The sequence below is a fragment of the Protopterus annectens genome, chromosome 2.part1 (assembly GCF_019279795.1).
Source record: "Protopterus annectens isolate FY-2018-M chromosome 2.part1, PAN1.0, whole genome shotgun sequence".
NCBI lineage: Eukaryota > Metazoa > Chordata > Ceratodontiformes > Protopteridae > Protopterus > Protopterus annectens.
In genome coordinates this window covers 1,388,577,201-1,388,599,075 of record NC_056729.1, presented here as the reverse complement: position 1 = coordinate 1,388,599,075, position 21,875 = coordinate 1,388,577,201, and positions in this window count along the sequence as shown.

Genomic DNA, 21,875 nt, shown 5'->3' with positions numbered 1-21,875 from the left:
CTTAGTACTTACGTATGAATCTATGCCATATGGAGTGCTTTCATTGTCTTTTTGTAGGACTAGAATTTTATTTTACTTTATTATTTAGTTATTTATTTATCCTTTGTTGACCAGACTGGTCCCACTTGGCTAGCAGCCTCTTTTCAGGGGAGACCTGAAGTGGTATTTATACTAATAGGAGTAATTTGGCCGGGGCATCAGGGAACTTCCACTACTTTTTTTTTTTCTTATAGGTGCTGTAGGCTCTTTTACATCCAGCTGAACTATCACCAGCTCAAACAGCTGAGACCTGAGTTTTAACATCTCATCCAAAAGATGGCACACTCAAGAGTGCAGCATCCCTTAGGCCAGTAATCCAGTCACTTGGACTGGGAGTAGAACCCAGAGCCTTCTAGCACCAAAAGCATGCATATCACCTGTTGAGCCACTAACACTGCTTAATTTCTGTATAAAATTAAACATACTTGGTTTAGTTCTGTTTGCTTATCTTTAAATTCTGGTGTTATAACTGATTTTTGGGGATTTATTCTGGTGGCATGTCTTCCCTGATAAAATGTCACCAATTAATGTGTATGTGGGAGATAAATTCCTCCTAAGGATTCCCACCTTCAGTGTCTTTTTATTTGGAAGATCACATAAGGTACTATATTCCAAACATTGTAAATGTTTTAATAAAACAGTTTTCAGTAAGAAGGCTAAAGATTCAAAAGATTTTCTGAACCTTAAGTGCCTAGTAATCTTAGTTTGGAGGTCCACCTCTGGGAGGGAACAGATGTTCAACTTGACTTCCTCTGGTCAGTCTTGTTAAAAGTAAGGATCAGAAAATCTAACAGGAAGACTGAGTGCAAAGGAGGCAGACAGGTTGCAAGAGACTGTAGCGACCTTGCCAACCTTTCAGAGACCCATGTTTCTCTTCTCCAAGCAAGAGAACGTTTTCAGCTTCAGCCTACCTGTCTTCACCCCTTTTGAGGTAGACAGCAGGCTTTCAGTGTCAGGCTTTGGCCTCATGGATGTATCACATCCAAATTGTTGTTAGTTTCCAGGTGTCAGTTGTTGGTGCTGCAGGTCTTCCAGTAACGCCTTCAATTTTCTCAGCAACAGATCCTTCACCCAAGTCATAAACATCTTCATTCCCTACCATTTTCACTGATTTCCTGCAGAGAACTGCTTACACTGATTCCTCTGGCCTGCATACTAGTTGCACGTAATGAGCCACTGGCCTATGTCTGCAACCAATGTTTGAGGTTCAGGTGCCCGGGGTTTTTGTTACCACAAAGTTCTACTATAAGTGATTTGTAGAAGAATAACTAGTGGCCTTGCAAAATGCAATCCACACCCAATTCCATAGATGAAGAGGACTTATACAAGATCCATTTCCTCAGTGGTTTGACACTAATGATGAGGACTGTGGGTTGCCCCTTAAGGATTTCTCATTTAGTAAGACTGTTATGAGGGAATATTTCAAATGGGAGCAGATGAAAGCATTAATGACTACTTAAAAAAGTTATTTTGAATTATTAAGGTGTGAGGAAGCCAAACTACCAGCGCCATCAAGACCACCATTATTCAAGACTTTGATGTGTTTTTTTAAGCATTATGTTAGAACTTAACACAATCATCTGCACCAGAAATATTGGACAGAGTTTATAAGATGCAGGATCAGCTCAGGCATTTTTACAAAACCCGTCTGCATATCTATTTGTAGTATACTATTGTGCTGAAAGGATTCCAAGTTGGCCATGATATTAAGCACCATGCCTAAGGCAAAGTATGCTATTGGACAGGTTCAGCAAGAAGGTATATACCTCTGCCACCCTAGCCATTAAAGAAGTCAATGACAAAGCCACATGGCCCAGTATTAGGGTGATGTAGTGTAAATGTGGCTCAAGAACTAGAGGATGAGTTTTTACTGGAAAGAATAATTAAAGCTTATCTGTTTTACCGATTACTCCTGCCAGTGTTACCCAGGCTTGAGGCTTCATTTTCCACTTTATCATGAAACAACGTACTAGTTCCTTGGTTTTTTCTTTCTTATACCTCAAAAATAACACTATTTCCAGACAGCCCCTTCACAGGTTACATATTTGCCTGAACTGTAGATGGGTGATTGCTTTGGTCATTTCTAGTTCCTCAGAAAATTCATCTTCTGCCTTGGTTTGCTTTAGTGCAATCCTTTCAGTTGCCGCAGACTCAGGGTTAGAAACATCCTCTGTGGCTGTTGGAGTGTCCTTGATGGGCATGGGAGAAGCAGTCTTGTTAGTTTGGGTCAAAGGAGTGGGGAATGTCTCTCTGCCTAGCCAAACTGGGAGGCCTGTCCCCCATGATGATGTACCTGGCAGGGGCTGGTCTGTTTCTAGAGAACTTCCTTTCAAAATGAATTAAAAAGTTAAAATTTATCTTCTCCCTCCACTGTTACTTTAGACAAAAATGACTTTATTGGGCTTAGCTCAGGGATTAGTTCAGGCCCTTGACCTCCTGTCATCCTATTTTTTTTCTGGTAAGAGAAAAAGGAATTCTTCATTTTCTGAAGATTCCATGTACATTGAACAGGGAAATGATTTTGAGAGAACCGCTTCTGTTTTCTCTCCTCAGGTAGCTGATTCAGACTCTAAACTGTTTCTTCTGATAGTCCCTTAGAAGAATTTTATTTTTCTGAAACCACGTCTAAGATGAACCATTTGTTTCAGTGAGAACATAATATCCACGTGTAAATAACCTTCAGTCAAGAATACTGATAAGAATAAAATATGCTAACGGAATGTGTGGTCCATTGAGTATAAACAGATCTTGTTTAGATGGTATGAGGCTTGGAAACCAAGGTTAAAGAGGCATGTAGAAAATTACAGGGTTTTGGTATTAGGAGATACTTCAGGCACAGTTAATTAGTTTGGACTGATATGCAGGAATTTATGCAGTGTAGTCTTCACCTCAGAAGTTTGGTATAGACACTCAAGAGTGAATGCGGAAGTCAGGTCAAATGTCCAGCCTTCCAGATATTAATTATATTATATAGGAGGAAAGGATTATGAGTGCAGAAGTTACAGACATAATAATTCAGTCTGTTTCAGTTTATCACCACTGTTATTGGAAGCCGTAAGATTTGATTTGGATATTGTTGTTATCTACCTTCACTGTACACAAAACATTCCTAAGTGAACTACAGTGTGCGTAGAGTTTTATTCTGAAAGGTACAAGAAGATTTGGCACATAAAGGAGAGACTGGTACCTGTTAGCACAGTTTATTTATTTATCATTTGTTAACCGGGAAAGTCCGATTTGGAACAAAGCCAATTTTCAGCAGAGGCCCGGGAAGAAAGGCTCCATATGCATGTCTTTGTAACGTGGGAGGAAACCGGAGCACCCGGAGGAAACCATGCAGACTCCTCAGAGAAGGCACCCCAGCCGAGAATCAAACCAGAGAACCTCTTACTGTGAGGCAATAACACTACCACTATACCACTGCACTATCTTTCTGGGTAATTAAAAGATAAAGACATTTATTCCAGTCATATTTCAGTTATTTCCAGTTTATTCCAGTATTATATAGTCCTGTCAGTTCTTACAATGGAGAGCTAACATCGAGGGGGGGGGCAATATTTGTAGTTAAAGTAAGTTCCAAAGCCCCATTGCAATCTACCAAATCTGTCAGCAGTCAGACTATGTATATTTTACTGAGCAGCAGTGTTCCTACTTCAGAAAATGTACAGTAAAGTCTCATAGAACTACAGACTCTGTAAGATACTAGTGTAAAGGACATTATCCAGTTAACAGCAACATACGGGAAAACCACCATCTCCCAAGCAAATAACAGACTTCTGGTGCAATGTCACAAAACCAAGAAAATGCTTAGAAGAGGGAATTTGAAAAAGCTGTGAGACATCAGGCACCCTTCTCAATGCAACTTAACCTTCCTTGTGTGAGTATTCATTTTTATTACAATGCATTCTCTAGCTAAATCAGACAGTAAATCTCAGAAAGATTTAAATACATCAGTAAATGTAAATTGTATAAATATGTTCAGACAGTACTTATACAGTGAAGGCACCAGTAAATGTGTGGTTTAAAGTTAAAAATTGGATAAACCAGTCTAAAAATTGTTTCCAGAAATGTTCATTTAGAGTTTAGTGTTATTAGTTCAGGAATGTTAAATATTTTTAGACAGAAAAGGGTTAAAACACAGAAGTACACAGTAATGAGTGAGGTAGAGGGCACACTTTCTCATGATTCACAGTATGATTCAGACTCTAATGTCAGTTTGGTTTCAGACTTAAATGTAAAAAAATCTAGTTTACAGTCTTTATAAATCAGTGTAAATGCTACAGCTCATGTAATTCAGAATACAGAGTTAGGTCACAGTATTGCAAATATAGACGAAAACACAGTGTGTGATGCTGTACAATTATATATTTTCTGTTATTACTTTTTGTTTTGTTTTGACTTAAGACGAGTTTACGTTTGCTACTTCTACTACTATTGTCTGATCTGATTAATATACAGTGATTAACTAGAAATATATGGACTGAAAATCTTCCACACAGAGAAGTTTCTTACACTGTTTTAACATGCAGATCTCAGACAAAACACAAAGCAAACATTTACAATGTCTCAAGTTCACATTATTTCAAATACAGATGTTCAGAATGTAATAAATTTTAGTTTATTGTTTTCAGAAGCCAGTGCAAATATTGCCCTGAGAGGACAATAAAAGGTTCAGAGTGCAGATTTTGACCAGTTTGATAAAGTAAACACCCACATAAATGGTACAAAGACTTCTGGGCAGAATAAAGAAGAACTGCATACCATAGCTCAAGTCAGTGTTATTACTGGTGTTTTGGGTAAAATAAAGAAGACATAGCTCAAGTCAGTGTTGTTGTTAGTTCTATAAAAAAGGATTTTGACCTTATCTATAAAGGTTGTGGCAGTCCAGCACCAAACCAGATTATTTATCTGTCACTGTTGAAGGTTGAAATATATGACAATATTTCAGTGCTTACAAAAAAGAAATCATATAATAATGTACTGATTAGTCCAGGCACATCAGTTTCAGTTACAAATAGATCTATACTGGAGGACATGTTTGCAATTATGTCAGGATTTGAAGAGTCAAAGGTTACATTCAACGAACAACGTGTAACTATCAAGAGAGTTATCAACAACATAATAAAAAGACTAAATGTAATTGACTGTTTTTCAGGTGCACATGGGGATAATTGTGAAAATAATATAATACATTTATTGGGTTATGTTTTAAGTAATATGCAAATATCTGTAATAAATCGAGGCTTAAAGTAGATGTTTTTAGAATGTGTAGGAAGTTACACTTGATTAACTATTTTACATCAGATTCAAAAGCAAATGAACTGCCCATCTCAATACCAGAAGATTGCCAAATTCTGGTAATAATGGCACACAGGTAAAAAATGCACTCTCCAAAGCTAAGAATACAGCATCCATGGGACCAGATGACATTCCGGGCTGTGTACCACATGAACTACAATATGAACTGGCACCTCACCTACGTGTCATGTTTAATCATAGCCTCACTTCAGGTTTCGTGCCCACTGAGTGGCGCAGAGCTACAGTTACCCACTCCACAAGGGGGGATCCACCTTGGATCCCGGAAACTACCGTCCCATCAGTCTGACGAGCCTTATCTGCAAGGCCATGGAGCGTATTATCTTGAAACTTATAAACAAAGACATTGGCAACCTTCAAACACTGGACCCCACCCAGTTTGAGTTTATGAAGGGCCGATCTTGTCTCCTGAACCTGATTGACTTCTTCGAATCAGTCTCCAGAGCCATGGACAAGGGTAAGGTGGTCCACACAGCCTATCTTGACCTCGCCAAGGCCTTTGACATCATCCCCCACTCTCTTGAATCATAGATAAACTTACTAAGCTGGGCGTTAATCCCTACATCACCCAATGCATTGCCAACTGGCTTACTGACAGAACCCACACTGTAAAAGTAGCCGAATCCAAATCCAGCTCCAGACAAGTGACAAGTGGAGTACCTCAGGGTTTAGTCCTGGGACCGCTCTTGTTTGGCATCTACTTCTCTGAAGTACAGGCCAACACTAAGGGACTCTGGCTAACAAAGTTTGCAGATGACTGCAAACTGGGAGCCATTATTGAATCCCCAAATGATGTGGATACTCTACAAAAGGGCCTTACAGAAACAGATGCTTGGTGCCAGAGACATGGGCTCAAGCTCAATGCCAAGAAATGTATTGCTATCCCCTTTGGGAAAAAACATGTACCCATGAATTACCACATAGGTGGCAGTAAACTAAACACCGAAAGTGTGATAAGAGACGTAGGGACACAGGTGGACAGTGGTCTCACTTTCGATAACCACATCGCCACAACAGTCAGGAAATCCTTCTATGTGGCACACCTCATCACTAAGGGCTTTTCATCCAGAAAAAAAGGAGGTCATTGCCCACTGTACTCATCGCTCATTAGACCCATTATAGAATACAATGCCCCATTTGGTATGTACCTCTCGAGACATCTGCATCAACTGGAAAGGCCGCAAAAATACCTCACTAAAAGAATCACAGGCCTTTCTTCTTATTTGCTAACAGCCCTTCTGGGCCATTTTAAGCCTAGCCAATTACCCCATGTGAGAATCACACCCTCTATCTTGTAACTGTAAGGTAAACACCTTAACCATTATGCCAACCTCCCACCCCTAAAGCAGATACCCTACGCTGATCACCTTAAAAAACTCCAGCTATACTCTGTCGCATATCGTCTACTCAGAGGCGATCTCTGCTTAACATACAAGGCCATGTCAAACCCAGAGCTGTTGGACATGCTACACTTAAAGAAATCCCAATCCCTCAGAGCCACATGCTCCAGGAATCTAAGCCTTGTCATCACAATAAACAAAACATGCTGGAGGGATAGGTTCCTGACCCAGAGACTCTCCAAACTCTGGAATGGACTGCCCGTACATGTCAAGCAGAGTGCCTCTTTGGCCCTCTTCGAAAGGAACCTTGACAATTGGATGGGAGAAAGGAAATTCACCCCGGGGATCATGTCAGTTGTCCTGCTCGACAGGGGTCCAGGGAAGTAAATATTATGGGAAGAAATAGCCAGGGAATTGTTATGGCTAGGCTTGTATAGGCCCTAGGGCTGATAGCCTAGTACCAACCTATGAACCTATGAGAGAAACAGTATTTATTTGAATTCATTTGATGAAGTGAATGATGATACTATGGACAGTTTTTATACATGTGCTTCTGATAATTGTGATTTTAATGCATATTGCCAATTGGATACAGATAGCATTATATGTCAAAGTAATTTTATACCTCCTTTTACCCATGAGGGTGTACAGCAGCTTTTTGCTATGGTCAATTTTACAATTGAACAAGCTTTTTCAGAATTTATAAAAAACAAAACCTCTGTTGCTTATAATTTAACCAAAGCAGAATGGACAGTTTTGAATGAAATGGGTGAACAGAAAGAAGTTGTTTTTAAACCCTCAGATAAAGGAAACAAACTGGTAGTCATGCATTTTACTCAATATCTAAAAATGTGTCTTGATCATCTGAGTGATGAAAATGTGTATAAAAAGGTACCATTGAGTGAATATTTAAATGCAAAAAAAGGAATTTAGAAATGTACTAGAAAAAGGCTATAGGTTGGGTTATTTTTCTAAACAGGATGTTGATAAAAAAAATTACAGTAATGATAGTTTGATGGCACATTTTTACTGCTTACCAAAGATACACAAAAATATGATGAATCCACCAGGTAGACCAATAATTTCAGCCTCAAATTACTTTTTACAAAATATTGGAGTATTTTTACAATTTTTTTTTGTCTTATGTGATAAAAATACCTTATTTTATAAAAAAACACTTCTGTTGTTTTGGATAACATTAAAATATAAGTTTGACAAAAGATTAGGGGTTGGGAGGGTGGCCTAATGGTTAAGGTGTTTGCCTTAAAAACACAAAGTACAGGGTTTGAGTCTCACAAGGGATAATTGGGCTAGGCTTAAAATGGCTTGCAAGGGCAGTTAGCCTAGTACTAACCTATATGTACTGGGTTTCTATAGACATAAAAATTCTGTACACTGCTATTCACCATAAATTTGGCCTTGAGGCCTTAAAATATAATTTGGGAGAAAGTCCTGCAAGTAGTTACATTCTAGAGTTGGTAGATTTTTGTTTGAATAATAATTTTTATTTTTGTGAATATATTTATAAACAGATACAAGGTGCAGCCATAAGGCATCTTTTGCCCCCATGTACGCTAATATGTTTTTGGGCCTGTTTGAAGCTGAATAATTAAGCAGACATGTATTTTATAATAACTTTGTAATAAAATATTTCAGGTTTATAGATTATCTAATTTTTATATGTAGAGGTGGTATTGAAATGATACCTTCCTTTATTAGGGACCTGGACAATAATAGATTTCATCTGAATTTTGATGGTCTTCAATTTGGAGACTCAGTGGTATTCTTAGATGTATATTTACAAGGTTTTGAAGGTAAAATAATAAAAACAAGGATCTATCATAAATTTGAGTATGATAATCATTTTCTGCATGGATCCAGCTGTCACCCTTCTCATTTGCTGGAATCACTCGCTCATGGAGAAATGTTACTTGTGTATAGGTGATGTAATGACATAATGGAGGTGGAAGTAGAAATTAACAAAGTACTAGAGATGTTTTTGGAAAGGGGATATTATCAAGGGGTGATTAAGAAAGCTTTAGAGAAATTAAAAAAAAACAGTATAAATGATAGTGTGGAAAGGCTGGGTAACAACAGCAGAGGAACAGGGAGTTAAGAACAGAGGAAAATGTATATAGTAACTGCCTATAGTGTATTCAGTAATCAAGTAATAAATATTATTAATCAATTTTGGAATTTTCTGTTCAGGTTTAAAGAGTTCAAAAATAAGTTATGTGTAATTCCAACTTTTTCATATAAAAGAGGTAGACAAATTCAGGATATTATTGTTCATAGTACATTTGTTAGGCCCCAGTGAGAGTTTGTATAATGAAATACATATGATAGGTACATATATTTGTGGAAGTTGTTCTGTGTGCAGATATGCTAAAAATCAATCTGTTAATCTTCATTCATTCCTTACTGATGGGAGTCAGTTCCGTCAGCCGTTATAACAAGCTCGCACCAGCCAAAAAAATCTCTCGAGCTAAGCTTTTACCCATAGTGCCCCTCTTCATACTACCTCAAATCTCATTTGCTGTGTATGAAACAAGATGTGTCGGGCCAGCTCTCAGCTAAGTCAGCTAGTATTTTTCTTCAAAACCGTTTACTGCCTTTCTTAAACTTTTTCATTTAACCTTTTATTTAACTCTGTATTAATCACATATTTTTGATTATCTGTTTGTGTCCCTCTCCTTTTCTGCCTTTCTACCAAGTTTGGTACTCTTTGTACCATCGGTGGTAGAGGCCTTCCCTTACCTCTTAGGTATTTCCCTTACCATTATTGGTATTCCCCTTCTCCCTTTCTGTTGTTAAAAAAAAAAAAAACTCTTTTTGCTGTCCTTATCCTTGTGTGACTGTGTTTTTGACTGCAGTTTGTAGAATTGTGTCTTTGTATCTAGAGATGTCGGAGAAAAAGGGAACCATGGGCTTTAAACGTGATCATTGCGATAGAAGGATGCCTAATGTGGATAGCCATTTATCTTGTCTATATTGTCTAAGGGTGCCACACCTATCTGTGAAACCTCCTTGTGAAATTTGTAAATGTTTCAGAGACCGTATCTTAATGGAGCATAAGAAGAAGCTTATGCTAAAAGGCCTTCTGAAATCTCCTTTCACGGAGGCTATTTCAGAGTCGGCGGGCTCATCCCCTCCTAAGAGAGAACACAAAAAGAGGAGTAAATCCTTACCCTCTTCTCTTCATGTGAGTGAACCTAAATCATCGGAACCAAAACTTAAAATTCCCATATTGGCACCAATAATCTTAGCACTGGGGCCTCAGATCTCATCCACGGCACCAACTTCAGTTCCAGGACAACAGCCGGCTATGGTGCCATCCTCAGCACCCATGCCCCAAGCACCAACCACAGCTCCAATACTGACTTCTGCACCGATTGTGACTTCAGTAGCAACCCCCTTTTGGCACCAACAATAGTTATTCCAAATCTGGTCACTTCCCCCCTCCCATACATTATACTGGTCTCTCGACCTTGGTGCCGAAAGGTGAGATCACTTCTCGGACCCGATATTCTCCCTCGGTGGATCTGTTTTTTGGCCAGCAATACAGCCCATTTTTGGAACGTCCTATCTCACCATCGGGGATGTCCACTTGTTCCTCCGAGTCTTTTGGAACTGCACGTAATGAGGCTCGTAGATCAGCTCCAGGTAGCCAGAGAAATACCAACCCCTTCCAAATCCTCACTCCCATCCAAAGCTGAGGAATTTTCTCCAAAGACTCCACAATATTTTCCACCTCGGACCTCCTTGGAGGTATCAGAGTTTTCAACACTGTCGCAAACCCTGGTTCCAGCTTCTTTGGTTCTAGTGACAGATCTTACCACAGTATCAGAATCTGCCCTTTGGTCATCGACTTTATTGGAGCCAAGCCATCCTCGGGACCAAGACTGGTCTGTCAGCACCATGTTCCCTTGTGCGGCATCTCCTTCTTGCACGTCTGCTACGGTTCCGGTTGCTTTGACAGAACTGAGTCCTCTTGTAGCTCCCTCCCTGGCAATGAGTTAGTTGGAGCGGGGTGTGACCCTGGTCCTGAGGCTGTCTTTCTCGGTTCTGAGCTCCCACTCCTCTTCGGGCGGACCTGCTTTCCAGGTGATGGAGATGGCACTTGCCTCTGCAGGCACTCAGCTGGTCCCTTCGGCACAGAAGATCCATATTTTCCCTTCCTCTGAGCCACAGCTGATACAGCCCATTACTCATGGACACAAGAACCTCAAGACACCCTTCCACAAGGTTCCCCCTCTGCAGAGTCTTCCTCAGATGCTCCCGTAGAGGAGGCTCCTTGCAAGAGATCATGCAAGAGGAAGCACGTGGATTCCCCAGAGGAATCCTTGACCGAAGATATGGACTATGATGAGGGGGAAGGGTCCCCACGGTCTCCCCTGAGGATGTCTCCTTTGCAGACATCTTAGAAATCCTGAAGCTGCAGGGAGATTGGAAGTCTACCACCCCTTCCTCTGAGGAGTCCGTATTCTTGCAGGCTGTCTGTGCTCGGCCTTCTACTTCCTGGGTGACCCCGCCTGCAGATGACCTGATCCAGCTCATTGTGCAGCGCATGGTGAAGTCCTGATATCATTGAGCCTATCCCCAGGAGACCAGACAAAATTCTTTCCTCTCCAGCCAGCAACCCACACTGGTCCAAGGGCCTTCTGGTAGATGCTATGGTTGTGGTGGTGGCCACTAAGAAAGAGCTCACCGGGGAGAGCACTACTATCCATCCCCCAAACAGGGAGTCTCGGGCGATAGACAGACTAAGGAAGCGGGTATATACTTCAGAGACCTTTGCCATTCGATCCCTGAATTATTTGGCACACTTCACCCATGTTCAGAGAGACCTAATTTCGGAACTCTCAGAAACCCTGGCAGGAGCAGTTTCTGATGAGGTACAGGACAAAGTTGCCTCACAGCTTGCGACCCTGGAATCCATCTCTAACTCGTCCATGAGGTTGATTTCCCACTCTACTGAAGGAGTGGCTAGAGCAGCGGGTGCAGGCGTTGTCATGAGATGTCACACCTGGATGCACCTACATGACTTTGCAGATCCCATTAAGTCTTCCTTCCTAAATACTCCTGTGGAAGCCTCCTCTTTTTTTGGTCCAAAGGTGAAAGACACCTTAGCCAGGTGTGAAAAGGATAGTAAGACCGTGTCTGCCATGGGCGTACATTTTTCCACACCCCACAGACCCTATTCAAGGAATCAGAGGATTGGAAAGATGTGATACAAGAAATCCCAACATCCTTTCCGTGACACACATGGCGAGTTCCCCCCCTCAGGGTAGAGAGGGGAACTCAACTGGAAGATGCCCCTTCAGAGGCAGAGGGGGTCCACGTAATCGGGGGTCCAGAGATCCCTTCTCTGGACAACCCTATCAGCACTCCTGAAGAGCAGCCCGATTGCTTGCCTCTGGAAGCAGTTGGGGGTCAATTCTCTCTGCACCACCTTACCTGGCAAATGATAACCACAGATTTTTGGGTGCAGACAATTATCAGAGGTTATCACATCCCTTTCAGTCTTTTCCCAAGGCCTTTAAGGCATATTCCCAACGTTCCACCCAGTCAAAGGGAAGCATCAGCTCTGGAAATTCAAAAGCTACTTCAAAAAAGAATCATCCAACCAGTCCCTCCAAACCAAATAGAATCCGGATTTTATTCAAAGTTCTTTTAGTGCCAAAGAAGACTGGGAACTGGAGGCCAGTTCTGGACCTCAGCATTCTAAACAAATTCGTCAAGAAAGCAAAAGTCTGGATGGTTATGGTACAGTCTATTCTCCCCTTTCTGGGGAAAGACGATTGAATGTGCTCAGTAGATCTTTAGGAAGCGTATTACCACATAAAAATGGAAAAGCGCTCCAGAAGATTCCTAAACCTCCAGTTGGGAGCCAATCACCACCAATTCCGAGTGCTGCCCTTTAGTCTCTCCACAGCCCCCAGAGTGTTCACCAAATGCATGGCAGTGGTAACAGCTCACTTGAGGCTGCAAGGATTCCAGGTGTTTCCATATGTAGATGATTGGCTCCTCACCGGCCCAACCAAGCATCTACTGGTCTCAGCAATTCATCACACCCTACTACTCATAACATATTTAGGGATAACAGTAAACAAGAACAAATGCAAATTAAGCCCTTCTCAAAGACTGGAGTTCATAGAGGCATATTTCGATACCCAGTCTTGTCTAGTCTGCCTCCTACTTCACAGGATGCAGAAGCTCAGATCTCAACTCTGAGTGATAGTCAAGACAAAATGCCAACACAGGTAGGCCTTCATCTGCTAGGGTCAATAGCAGCATCTGTAACAATGGTCCCACTGGCAAGACTGCACATGAGACTTCTACAGGGGCTCCTTTGACTCTCCCTATATCGTTTCAGATTAGAATAAGAAATCGGTGCAAACAAGATTTAATTTGGTGGTTGAAGCCAGAAGAGCACCTATGAAGTTTCCCTTTCTCCCCCTCTCATCCCAAAGCCTTAGTGACCATGGATGCCTCCCTGATTGGATGGGCGGGCATTACCAAGGAAAAACAGTCCAAGGCACTTGGTCACCCATGGAGACCAATCTGCATATCAATGTTCTAGAACTGAGTGCAGTGTTTCTAGCATTGCAAGCATTTCAGTCTATTCTCCCTTCAGGAACAATTGCCATCCAGTCCAACATGTCAGTAGTCTGATATATCAACAAACAAGGGGAAACCAAGTCCCACCCATTCTGTCGAGAGGCCATGAGAATTTGGCATTGGGCAATAGCTTCCAACTGCTTTCTGAAAGCAATGCACATTCCCAGGGATTCCAACCTAATTGCAGACAAATTGAGCAGATGCATTCTCCTGCCTCACAAGTGGTCCCTCAATCTTGTCATAACGACAAGGATCTTCAGTCACTGGGGCCAGCCTTGCTGCAATCTGTTCAAATCCCCTGGAAATCACAAATGCAGCAGCTCAAATCACAAATGCAGCAGCTACTTTCCTCTAGTGAGTCCCTGAGGGATGCTCTTGTACATGATGGGCCCACGGGACTTCTTTATGCTTACCCTCACCTTCCTCTGATCCCTCAATTCTTGAAGAAGGCTCTTCGATTGAAAAACAGAATAATCCTTATTGCACCCTACTGGCCATGACAAATTTGGTTTCCCTTCCTTTGGCCTCATCTACTAAGCAACCGTGAATTCTGGATCCAACTCCAGAATTACTATCAGATTCATAGGGGTTGATACATCCGAGTTTATCGAGCCTCAAGCTGACAGCTTAGTTCCTCCACTTTCAATAATTGCCAGGCAAAACAGCCTATCCTCCCCTGTCCGCCACATTCTTCTGACTTCCCATAAACCATCCACCAGGAAACTTTATGTCAGCAATTGGAAAAGATTCATAATTTGGTCTCGAAAAAAAGGGAGTAAATCCTTTTTTGGCACCACTTTCCTTGGTACTAGATTATCTAATCTCTTTCATTCAGAAGCTGCAACTTCATCCATTCGAGTACACTTAGCAACAATTTCCAACTTCCACAATTTCGTCCTTAATTTCACACCATCTCTGTAAAACCTTTTTATGGGAGTTTCACATATCAGACCCCCCTTCAAACAGCCGATCGAGCCATGGGATTTGAGACTAGTTCTACAAGCCCTGACTCACCCTCCATTTGAATCTGCTGCTAATTGTGACTTAAAATTTTTATCCTGGAAAACCTTATTCTTGCTGGCCATTTCTTCAGCAAGACAAATTTCTGAATTTCAAGCCTTGTGTATAAAACGTCCTTACATAGTGTTCCATAAGGACAGAATATCACTCCGGACTAATTCCTCCTTTTTATCCAAGGTTATTTCTGACTTGACTATTAACCAAACAATTGATCCACCAGTCTTCTTTCCAAATTTCTCTAATAAAGGAGAATATTCTGGTGGTCCCCCTGCCATAAACAAGCTCTACAACAGAAGAAAGAAACTGTTGCAAAAAAGAGTAAAATCCCATGATTGGAGGAACTCCCTGGTCAGCCTCAGTAAGAAGCTGAGATCCCCTCATAAAATCCTCCAAAGCTAGTTACGAAAACAAAATCGTCATTGATTCTAAAGACAACCACAAAGCATTCTATAGCTATGTCAAGAATCTCAATGGCAACACTCAGATCTGCTCTGAGTTACAGCACAATGGCACTAAATATACATAACCAACTGATATTACCAACATCCTGGCAGATAGGTTCAGTGTTAACTTTACCCCTCTCTCACCCCCTTAAGGGCCCATCTCTATACTGGAAGAATGCAAAGTTCCTGTAATCACGGCTGCACAGGTAAAAAAACACTCTCCAAAGCCAAGAACACAGCATCCATGGGACCTGATAACATCCCAGGCTGCGTTCTACGCAAACTACAGAACGAAAAAGCACCTCACCTAAGTACCATGTTTAATCATAGCCTCACCTCAGGCTTTGTGCCCACTGAATGGCGCACAGCAACAGTTATCCCACTCCACAAAGGGGGAGCCACCATGGACCCCGGAAACTACCTCCCCATTAGCCTGACGAGCCTGGTCTGCAGGGCTATGGAACATATCATAGAACTTATAAACAATGGCATTGGTAATCTCCAAACTCTGGACCCTACCCAGTTCGGGTTTGTAAAAGCAGGTCATGTCTTCTAAACCTGACAGACTTCTTTAAAGCAGTCATCAAAGCCATAGATGAGGGTAAGGTGGTTCACACAGCCTAACTAGATCTCACCTAGGTTTTCGACACCATCCCCCACTCTGGAATTATAGATAAACTCACTAAACTAGGTATAAATCCCCATGTCACAAGATGGGTTGCCACCTGGCTCACTGACAGAACCCACACTGTGAAAGTAGCAGACTCTAAATCCAACTTCAGACCAGTGACAAGTGGAATACCACAGAGTTCAGTCCTGGGTCCTCTCCTGTTTGGGATCTACTTCTCTGAAGTACAGGCTAACACAGAAGGTCTTTGGCTAACAAAGTCCGCAGATGACTGCATATTAGGACCCATAATCAAAACTCCGAATGATGTGGACATCCTACAAAAGGGCCTTACTGAGACAGATGCCTTGTGTCAAAGCCATGGCCTCAAGCTCAATGCCAAAAAGTGCATTGTCATCCCTTTTGGTAAAAACTCTGCACCCATGAACTACCACATAGGTGGTAGTCTACTTAACACCAAAAGCGTGATAAGAGACCTTGGGACACAGGTGGACTGTAGTCTCTCCTTTGATAATCACATTGCCACAGTAGTCAGGAAATCCTTCTATGTGCCACACCTCATCACAAAATGTTTCTCATCCAGGAAAAAAGAGATCATTGTTCCCCTCTACTCATCACTCATTAGACCCATTATAGAGTACAATGCCCCTTTTGGTATGTACCTCACAAGACATCTACAACAACTGGAAAGGCCACAGAAATACCTCACAAAGAGTATTATCACCCTCAAACAGATGCCCTATGCAGACCATCTCAAAAACTCCAGCTTTACTCCATCGCACATCGCCTACTCAGAGGTGATCTCTGCCTAACATACAAAGCTATGTCAAACCATGAGCTGTTGGACATGCTCCACCTAAAGAAAATTCAATCCCCCTAAGCTACACGCTCTAGGGACCTAAACCTTGTCACCACAATAAACAGAACGTGCTGGAGGGAGAGATTCCTGTCCCAGAGACTTCCCATGCTCTGAAACAAACTACCTATCTATATCAAACAAAGCTCCTCATTAGCACTCTTCAAGAAAAGACTTGATGATTGGATGGGAGATAGGAAATTCACCCCAGGGATCACTTCTGTGGCTCTGCTCAACAGGGGCACAGGAAAATAATTTTCTTGGGTGGCGAAAGCCAGGGTACCATTTGGCTAGGCTTGTATATGCCTTAGGGCCAATAGCCTAATACCTACCCATGAACCTATTCATTACATTTGCTTGATGTGCACAGACAACTGTGCTTTTATCTCAACATATCTAAATCAATATGAAAGTCTGGCCAATTATTTGTATCATTCTCAGGACAAAAATTAGGAAAATCAGTTTCCAAAGTTACTTTATCTAAATGGTTGAGAGACTGCATTTGCTTTATTTACCAACAAAACAGGGTTTCTCCACCACCTAAGATCAAAGTGCATTCCACAAGATCAGTTGCAATGTCTGTTGCTTTCCATGCAAGAGCTTCCATGGATATTTGTACAGCAGCAACATGGGCCACTCCTCATACCTTTATCACATATTACAAATTGGATATGGTCTCCAGGGGGAGAGCCTCCTTTGATTCAGTGGTACTCAGGAACATTCTTCCATAGGGCCTCCCAGGAAACAAAGTTTCTAGGGACTCTGTCCTATCAGTAAGGAATGAATGAAGATTAACATCAGATATATAAGTTATGTTCTTACCATAACATTCCATCTGTGTTGTTGATCTTCATTCATTTATTCATTACATCCCACCCACCATCCCCTCTGAAAGACTCTTGGAGGTTCGGCTATGGTTCTAGCCTATGATAAGAAAGTTGCTCAGATAAAGCCTCCACTTTCTTTTTGTCTTTCTTCCTTTCTTTACGGGCAAACTCGATCTGATGTAATATGGAGAGGGGCACTAGGGGTAAAAGCTTAGCTTGAGTGGTTTTTGGCTGGTGTGAGCTTGTTATAACGGCTGACTCGGTTCCAAGGACGGAACCGACACCCATCAGTAATGAATGAATGAAGATCAACAACATAGACGGAACATTATGGTAAGAGCATGACTTCTTTTTTTGCATTCATTAATGGTACTCCTTTTTATTCTAATGATAAATACTGCTGTTACACAGAAGGTGTTGTTTATGCTTTAAGTTGCTCCTGCAATCTTTTCTATATAGGTGAAAGTAAGAGAGCATTTAAGACTAGATTGCAAGAATATATAAATGACATGCAAAACAAGAAAGAGAGTAGTCCATTGGCTATGCATTATAAAATCTATCACAGTAGTAATCCTGATTTTTTAAGGGCAACCATTTTGGAACAAGTAATTAAGGCTTTTGAAAGTTTTGATATTAAGAAAAAATTACTTTATAAAGAATTTATTTTTATTTTAAAATATAACACTTTTAACTCCCAGTGGTTTGAATACTGCATTTACTTGGAAGCTTTTGATTTGATTACTTAATTGTTAATTGTTTAATGACTTTTGTACTAGGTATATAAGATGTGTGGTTAGTTTGCAGTTTATACTCCTCGAAGGCGCTATAGTTTTAAAATAAAAAGTTTCTACTGGTACTGACTTTTTTTTTTTTTTTTTTTTTATTCAAAGGTTACAGTATTTTGCATTTCTGAGTGTAACAATACTGTACTAGTTATGGACATATCAGAGTTACATGTTGTTTTAGACTTCAGTAACAATAACAAGAATTTATGGAAAAATAAAAATTCTACAGAATTTACAGTAGCACACACAGATGACACTTGAGAATTTGTGTGCAGTAGATTGTGCAAATGTACAGAATTTGAAGAATTTGTTACGACAGATACATGTATATTCATGGGTTAAAGATAAAATTGCAGTTCAGTTGCCACAGCTGAAGTGCAGGCAGTGAAGTTACCACATTTTCAGAAACAGTATCTTATCCTCAGGAAAGCAAAGAAAGACGGAAAGGAAATTTCAGTTCATTTTTATGGCCAGTGAGAAAAGAAGGGAATTTAAAGCTAGTACTAGATTAAAATTGCTATACGTATTTATCATTGTGGAAGCACATGTGCATGGTATGCCAGAAACGACGATCAAGTTAATTCGCAGAATAAAGAGTGTACAGTTACTGATCTGGCAAATTATGTTTTGTGTTATTGTTTTATTTAGCAGATATTGTTAAGATCTTTGAATTATGGTAGTAAAGCGTTGCAATGCATAAATAATTTCTTGATACAAACAGAGACAAGAGCATTTACAGATATTAAATAATGTTTTGCTAGTTTACAGAATGTAGAATTAAAAGTCAGTGTTGCATTTTAAAAGAGACAGAACAGTCAAAAGTTCACATCCCATGCAAGAAAGGAGTGCAGCATAAATATTATGTGTTATTAAACTGCAGTTTCAAATCTCATGTTAGGAAAAGAATGCAACATAATTTTACTATATTAAGAAACTTCACATACTTGTATAAAGGACAGATAAGTAAAGTTCCAGAATCAGATCAGTTTAATTCTAGTAATAAATGTGTATATATAAACAGTACAGTGCAAGATTTTATATATTTCATGCAGAAATTGCAGTTTAACCAACACACCAGAGACACGGACTTACATAACTGAATTATTAGATTACAAGCCAGCTCAGCAAGCTGAATTATAGACAATACTGTATGCCATAAAACAGTATGGTAAAGATCAGTTTAATAATATTATTAGTGACAGTTTTATGCAGTAGCAGTTCTATTCAAGAAAATTCTAGACACTAATGATAAATTCTTGCAGCATTCAGTAGTACTGAAAGAGTTAAATGACGTCACCTAAAAGAACAGCTGCATGTAAGGCAGTGGGCAGAGTCCTGAACACTGAAGAAATTCTTTTGTAAGTTATGACCTGAGAGTCACAGAGTAAAGTTAGAAAATTCAGCATTTAACATTAATGTTGTCCTTTTCATTCTTCCTCACTAATGGGTTCAGAATCAATCCTCAGGTCCAACTCAGCCGCATATATTAGACTTTGGATCCAGCTCTCGAGCTCCTCCCTCTACCCATAATGTTGTCTTCCCTCCCCATTTCCTCAGATCTTGTTTACCGCCATCATGGTTAGATGCAGGTTACGTTCTTGAGCATAGTAAGAATATTTCATTGAAATTTGTTCTAATTTTCAGCTCTTTATATTTAAAATAATTGTGACAATATGAGATATTGCTAGCTATGCCAGAAGAAGTAGGACAGTGGATGTGTAACATATGCCAGCACAGCTAGCTGGAATTTTGTAAATCGTATGTCATGTGTATATCAAACTGATTTGTACAGATGTTTATGTTGAAATATGTATTTGTAAAGTTGAAATTGGTCCTGACTGTATTGTAACTGAAATATATATATATATATATATATATATATATATATATATATATATATATATATATATATTTATATTTATATGTATTAACAGAGAATGCTGGAAGAGAAAATGTTAATCACAGTCCAGCTGCAGCTAACTTTGAAAAATGTTCTGAAATTAAATGGGCCTTAAAGATGTTATCTAATAATTTTGAATGAAGCCAGAGTCACAATTTCTGTTAAGACATATGGTTTGTTAATCTCTGTAGGAAGAGCAGAAGTGTAGAAATTGTTTTACAGCTTCCAGATGCCACAAATAACTTTAGCAAAGCTTGAGATATGTATTCCATCACTAGAAGCTACCAGGATTTAGTGTGGGAAACACAAGTAAGATGACCAGATGTATGTGATGTCATTCTGTGATCTAGGACAAAAATTATGTTGATACCAGATGAGAGAGAAGTCTCAAATTAGTCTGTTTTTGTAACATGATAAGGAAGGACCCCTCACCTACTTCATCATGCCTTGCTCTAATAAGTGAACCAGGGAATAGTAATTCTTTAGATCAGTCAGGAAAATATAGTGAGATTAGGTAAGTACTGTTTTTTTTTTCTGTATCCGTGTAAATCTGTTCATCTGTGTTATTTTAACATTTCCTATGACTGAAACTCTGGCTTTTATTGTAAATAGATATTCCATATTTTCATTTTTTTTTTTTATTATTATTATTAAGTATACTTAAACTTTTCCTTGTGACTAGTCCTTTAGAGAATATTTTAACCTTTGAGAGTACTTATATCTATTTGGTGACTCTCTGGCCACTCCTGAAAGCCTTACTGCACTGGTTGAACACTACCATTTGTATTAATATTAATTTTACTCAGTATAATTGTGTACACTTGTAAGAGATTTAGAGTAGCTGGCTTTGGAGTGTCTAGTGGCAGTACCTACCTTATAGTCTGGGTAGAAGGAAGCATAGCTAGTAAATCTGTGGCAGGCTTTCCCAGGTGTGTGTGTGTGCGTGTGTGTGTGTGTAAATCAAATCTCAGAGAGTATGTGTGTGTCGGCTGCTTGAAGCTGGGACATGAAGCACTGGTTTCACAAAGAGGGTGTTGGAGGACTTGGTTGGACACTCGGCTGAGGACTCAACTGTATAGCTGTGCCAGTGGAGAGTCTAATTTGGGAACCTGAAGGGAGAAAGAGAGAGAAATCCAGACCCAGGACTGAGTGTGTTCCCTGTGTGCTTTTAAGGGAAATTGTGCTTGATGCACAGACCTGCACCTAGAAATGCTGGGTGTATCCATATTTGTTCCAAGTGAACATTTCTCTCCAGTGTCAGTGGTGAAGATTCAGGCTGTTTGGTTACTGTCCCAGAGAGAGGACGTCACAGTAATTTTCTTTTTTTCTTCCTCCCTCTTAGCTTTCACTGGCATTAGGGATAAGCCATTATTGAATCCCCAAATGATGTGGATATTCTACAAAAGGGCCTTACAGAAACAGATGTTTGGTGCCAGAGCCATGGGCTCAAGCTCAATGCCAAGAAATGTATAGTTATCCCCTTTGGGAAAAACATGTACCCGTGAATTACCACATAGGTTGAAGTACACTAAACACCGAAAGTGTGATAAGAGACTTAGGGACACAGGTGGACAGTGGTCTCACCGTCAGTAACCACATTGCCACAACAGTCAGGAAATCCTTCTATATGGCACACCTCATCACTAAGGGCTTTTCATCCAGAAAAAAGGAGGTCATTGTCCCACTGTACTCATCCCTCATTAGACCCATTATAGAATACAACACCCTGTTTGGTATGTACCTCTCAAGACATCTGCAACAACCGGAAAGGCTGCAGAAATACCTCACTAAAAGAATCACAGGCCTAAAGCAGATGCCCTATGCTGACCGTCTAAAAAAAACTCCAGCTATACTCTGTTGCATATTGTCTACTCAGAGGTGATCTCTGCTTAACATACAAGGCCATGTCAAACCCAGAGCTGTTGGACATGCTACACTTAAAGAAATCCCAATCCCTCAGAGCCACATGCTCCAGGGATCTAAACCTTGTCATCACAATGAGCAAAACATGCTGGAGGGATAGGTTCCTGACCCAGAGACTCCCCAGACTCTGGAATAGACTGCCTATACATGTCAAGCAGAGTGCCTCTTTGGCCCTCT